This window comes from Gavialis gangeticus, unplaced genomic scaffold (genome assembly GCF_001723915.1).
Source record: "Gavialis gangeticus isolate Ggan-Ray unplaced genomic scaffold, GavGan_comp1, whole genome shotgun sequence".
Classification (NCBI taxonomy): domain Eukaryota; kingdom Metazoa; phylum Chordata; order Crocodylia; family Gavialidae; genus Gavialis; species Gavialis gangeticus.
In genome coordinates, this window is record NW_017729026.1 from 22,662,344 (window position 1) to 22,668,346 (window position 6,003).

At 45.9% G+C, this 6,003-nt stretch overlaps 1 protein-coding gene across 1 annotated transcript in view; it reads left to right on the forward strand.

Moving 5' to 3' along the window:
* Nucleotides 1-6,003, forward strand: part of HS3ST5 (heparan sulfate-glucosamine 3-sulfotransferase 5) — a 215,929-nt gene that overhangs the window by 207,167 nt on the left and 2,759 nt on the right. The window lies entirely within an intron of this gene.

Here is a 6,003-nt window from a genome sequence, read left to right on the forward strand (position 1 = left end):
AGTCAGAGGGGACCAGCAGGCATTGGGGGAGTCCCTGCTCCCCTGAGCACTACCAGGAGTGACTAGAAATAACGGTCACAAGCTGGCAGAGGGTAGATTTAGGTTAGATATCAGGAGATGCTACTTCATGGTCAGGGTGGCTAGGATCTGGAACCAACTTCCAAGCGAAGTGGTGCTGACTCCTACCCTGGGGGTCTTTAAGACAAGGGTAGACAAACACCTTGCTGGGGTTGTTTGACCCCAGTACTCTTTCCTGCCATGGCAGGGGGTCGGATTTGATGATCTGCTCAGGTCCCTTCCAACCCTACAAACTATGAAACTATAAATTAATCCTCAACAAATCATCTATTAGCTGAAAGCAGAGTACCTTAGGAAACTTCGGTTCAGTTGCCTTCAAGGGTTAATTTTTTGCATGCACCTTTATGGGGCTGGACTGGTCAGAGAGAAGAGAGTCAATGGGGGAGGAAAGGAGAGGGGAGTTTGCGTTGGGGTTGGGGTAGGTCGCCCTGCTGGGGTACCTGGAGGGGCCTGCGAAGTGGAGGGACTCCCTTCCCCTACCCCTCCCAAGCCTCTTGACAGCAGTAGCACACAGCTGCCTGCTGGGCTTTGCCACAGCCAGAGCTGGGGTGGGGGATAGAACGGAGCCCCTCACCACGCAGCCGCCCCCCAGCTACCCCAGCTGTGGTATTGTGAGGAGCCTGGCTGGACCCAGGAAGCGAGGGGGCTCCATTCCACTCTGTCCCCCTATGCCCAGCTTTGGCCATGGCAAAGCCCAGCTGGGAGCTGCATGCTGCCACTGTCAAGAGCCTTGAGTGGGAAAAGGGAGCACCCCCTCCTTGCAGGCCTGGTCCAGCTTCCCCCAGTCTCCCAGCCACGGTAGCTGGGGAGAGCTGTGAGGTAAGGGGGGTTCCCTTCCCCACCCACCCCTCTCCCAGCTGCATCCATGGACAAGCCAAGATAGCAGCTACAAGCTGCCATGGTCAAGAGGCTCAGTCTGGCAGTGGGGGAAGAGAGGCCCCCCGCTGCCTCGCAGGCCTAGCATGGCTCTGCCCAGTACTGTAGCTGGGGTAGCTGAGGGAGCCGACAAGTTGGGGGGCTCCCTTTCCCCACTCCCTGCCTGAGGCTTTTGACAAGGGCAGCACACAGCTGCTGGCTTGGCTTTGCTATGGCCAGAGGTGGAGCGGGTGGAGGCTGGGCAGAGGGGCAGTTCAGCAGCCTCCTGAAAGGCTGTTGGCCAGGCCCAGTGCAGGCAGAATCAAGCCCCCCTGACCCAACACATGAACATCTGTTGGGTTCATGGTGCTTTATTTAAGATGCCATAGATTCATAGATTCATAGATTAAGGGTCGGAAGGGACCTAGTAGATCTTCTAGCCCGACCCCCCGCCAGGGCGGGAGAACAACAAAAAACCCCATGACTTAGAGCATCTCCCCTAAACATCTGTAGGCACCCTGAGAGTGACTAGGACACTTGCCTAGAAGGCCAAAAGACCTGGGTTCTAGGTCCTTCTCATCTGAATGGGGTTAAACCTGGGTATCTCTGACCTCCCAGTACCTACCTTGGATCATTGTTCCCACTGAGACAGAAGCTGCCCTCCATTTTTTCCATGTTAGCAGCTCAACTTCCAAAGAAGAACCAGAGGAGGCCATGAGTAATACTAGTCTTTTGATGTAGTAGTTAGACTAGTGTGCTAGAAAGTAAGAAAGAGTCTAGTTTCCCCCCCACCCCAACTCCACTGAGTCCTAAAACCTAGGATCTTCAGTTTTGTAGAAGAGTGACTTAGCCATTTGGCTGTGGGGCTAAAGAGGGATATACTCTTGCCCTTTTTCACTCCTGAGCCAGTCAAGTATTTTTGGCCAACTCCATTTTAGTATCCAAGACTGCTATGCATCTGGAAGGGATGGGAGCACATGCTATAGATGCTATTCCCCGTTCTTAGTCTGCATGACTACACAGTTGTCCAGGACAAAGGGTTATGCATCCAGGAATAGAATCCCCTGGGATGCGTAAGTGCCAAAAATGCCTATAAGTGTCCAAAAAAAATGACCATTTAGATGACCAGGACATAAAAGCATGTCAGTGTGAGGAGATAATATTGCAGGAGGAGGGAGGAGATTTGGTAGCATAGCCTGTTCTTAAGGTTGTATGACAGTTCCTATTGTAAAATCATGGCTTTGTTTCCTTTTAATTTTGGAACTAATTAGTCTTTTGAAGAAGAAATTTTCCATGCTGGTTGTCTGCCTTAGGTTGAATACTGCCACAAAACAGTTCAGTTATTTCTGAGAATAAAGTTAAGAGAATACACATAACTTGCGTAAAAACTTATATATACCTTTTCATTAAGAAACACCTAAAATCACCCTCCATAAGGTACAGCAGGGATTTGATATTGTTATGATGCCAACATTTTAGTTCTGTCAGTCAAATGAAAATCTGCTCACATTTTGCCAGATTAAAGCCTTTGAAAAAAATTGGCTTGTTTTTGCTCAGAAAGGACTTCTTATCCTCTAAAAACGACAATCTTCAAACTTTCTGTCCTTACTGAGCATATCTGTTCATGCCTACATGAGCACATACACCACTGCTAGTGTCCCTGAACATCCTCCACCCTCTTCCAGGTCTTAGAATACTGCCCAGGCTATGCATGTACCATTCTTACAAAACAGCTAAGCATATACTAGCTACCCTTAGGGTCAGAGAGGAAAAGCTGGACTTTCCCTATGAGGGATATTTTTCCTTTGATTTGAACTAGGATGAAGGTAGGTGCTGGAGTTGAGAATAGAAAGCTTGTGGTTACAAGGATGTGCTCTTCTAGCACACAGGCCATGTGGAAAAGGGAATTATAATTCAACTATGGAAATGATAAGGTGTAAGGAAAGAGAGAAAGGAGCCTAGGAGTCGGAGACAGTGGAAATAGATCAGGAACTAAGGAGGGGAAAATGGTGCTGACTGAGTAAGAACGCCGGAGGCAAGGACTAGAGATGAAAGGGAATTGACTTGGCAATGAAACTAGAGAGTGCAGGGATGGGACTGGGATTTGGGAGGAGAGACTGGGACGTGGACAGACAGCTGTGAGAGGGAAGCCAAGCCTGCTTGTGCAAGGAAACTTATATAAAAAGCCTAAGTAGAGATAGACTGACTCAATAAGGAGAACCAAATCATGATAAGGAGCTAGCGGTGGGGTGGGCTGTGGCAGAGACAGGTCAAAGGGGACAGGGAGAAGGCAAGTTTGAGGGAAGGAGCTGGGCAAAACTGCTGACAAGAAGTCCCAACCCCCTTTTGTGCTGGACCACAGGAAGGATGACAACTTACTATTGCCGTCTGTTGTTCCCATTATCTCTATATTTGATTGGTCTAAAGGTTCCAGCCCTGCTGGCGACCACGTGAGTGTCAAGGAGATGCCATGCGGTAGAAATTGTGTTGTTCTTTCTAGTTTGTTTTTTTGAATGAAGGAAATAACACACAGAGATTGCAAACAAGCATTCAAAAGTTAGGAAGTGCCAGAGTTAAGGTCATCTACATAACCTTAGTTCACCATGTGTTTGCTTGCATTATGCCAAGGTCTTTAATTGCATGATCACATACTTTTCCCCCCAAAGGATTCTGTTCTGTTTTTACAGAATCAATGGTCCAAAGCATCAAAGATGTTAGCATAACATAACATGTCACTTAGCAACATTTAATAGTTAAACAAGGTTTGCTATTCAAGTACAGAAAACTTGACCTGCTTTGTCCCATGACAAAGACTTGCCCAAGAGAAAACTTTTGATCTTTTATTGAATCTACAATAAATGGTGAATGAATGCATTTGAAATGTAAAGTGTTATATAAGACTGCCATTTTAGAACATTGTTTATTCACTTTCCTTTTAGCTTTAGAGAATGTCTCAAGAGAGAAAGTTTTGTTTGACAGTATTGGGATTGCAATAAAAATAGCAACAGCTGGCCTTTGGGGGCAAAGAGAAAAAGTTAGCTGACAAGACCTTGAGTTGTATTTGTTGTTTGTTAGACTCCAGTCCTCCTTCCTACACACCCATTCACTTAGCATTGGTGTCAAATTAAGAAGCCAACTAGAAATGATGAGTGAAATAGTGTATCTCATGGTAAATTTTTAATCAGTTAGGCCTAATTTCTGACACACTAGTTTTGGACCAGGGATTTCTGGTCCTACATTTGATGGTATCAGTGAGCCTTTTTGTGTAACCTAATCCAGTTTTTGTACCTTTAACTGTTGCTGACTTTTACAAATAATTGCATACAGCAGATTAGACTTTGGTTACCCTGGACAATTTAGAGCACAAGCTCCAAATATAAAGGTACCCTTTCCTCATTCAGTAAAAAGTACTGAGCTACTCTGGAGATAAATCAGACCCATGTAGTTTCATAGTTTCATAGTTGTTAGGGGATGGAAACAACCTTACAGGTCATCGGGTCCAGCCACATTTTTCCAATTTAACCATGAGGACTTTATCATTCATCAGCAGATGCATGACAAATGGAACCAAAGAAGTGATACTTCCCATCTGTGCGGCATTGGTCAGACTGCAGTTGGAGTACTGCATCCAGTTTTGGGCGCCATGCTTCAAGAAGGATGTTGATAGACTCAAGAGGGTCCAGAGGAGGGTGACTTGTATGGTTAGGTGTTTACAGGACAAGCCCTATGAAGAGAGACTGAGGGACCTGGATCTCTTCAGCCTCCACAAGAGACGGCTGAGAGCTGATCTTGTGGCTGCCTACAAATTCATTGCCGGGATGCAGCAAGGGATCGGAGATGCTCTGTTCACCGGGGCGCCTCTTGGAGTAACAAGAAACAATGGTCATAAACTGACAGAGAGCAGATTTAAGCTAGATATCAGGAAAAACTTTCACAGTAAGGGTGGCCAAAATTTGGAATGGGCTTCCAAGGGAGGTGGTGCTCTCCCCTACCTTGGGGGTCTTTAAGAGAAGGCAGGATAAGCATCTGGCTGAGGTCATTTGACCCCAGCACTCTTTCCTGCCTAGCCAGGGAGTTGGACTCAATGCTCTGTTGAGGTCCCTTCTGACCCTAGTATCTATGAATCTATGACATTATGGGAGACTAAGTCAAAGGCCTTTTTGAAATACAAGTATATGACATCAACCTCATTTCCCCTATCCAGGTAGCAAGTTGCCCGATTGTAGAAGGAGATGAGGTTGGTCTGGCATGACCTTTGTGTAATGAAGCTATGTTGGCTATCTTTCAGTGAAGGACGCTTTCATTTTTAGATCATTAGTTAGAAAGTGTATAGTAAGTAAGACAGGGGACTGTGGGGAAAGTAAACCTGGTTTTATGGGTAAGTCAGTCAGTATTCCCAGGGACAATTGGATTCTAGTCCTTCCTCTGCCACAGAGCTCCTGTGTGGTGCTAGGCAAGTCATAAGCTTTGCACACATGCACACATTGTGTGTCCCTTATTAATTGGCTGCCCAACTATGTTACTTTCCAGAAGTGCTGAGCAGTCACAGCTGCAGCTGAAGTCAATGAAAACTGCACTTGGAACATATTAAATGCTCTCTAATAGAAAATACTGTTAAAACTCAGGCCTGAGGCATCCCACCCAAAAGTAGCTGGGTGCTTTTGACCTTAAACCACTGTATTCACATGCACCTTTTTTCCAAAAATCAGCCCTCCAAAATTGGGGTGCATGCATATCTTAAGTGGAGATGCTGATTTTCTTCACTCAGATAGAATATGATAACGCTGTTGCAAAACAGTTTCTCCTAGCAAGCAAACAGAAGGGGCAGAGTCTAATGTTAACCCTTTCACAGCCGTTCTCAGCTTGCTGACTGAGAAACTAGCAGGCATTTTGCAACATAGCCTCTCAGTGAAAAATCCAGCTGTAGGCCATAACTCTAGAAATCTCTTTTTTTCTACACTCTGCTTTCCAAAAACAAAGCATGTGTCTCATTTGGGGGCATGTGGTACAGAAAAAAAATTGTGTCTGTATCTTATAGATTCATAGATTAAGGGTCGGAAGGGACCTAGT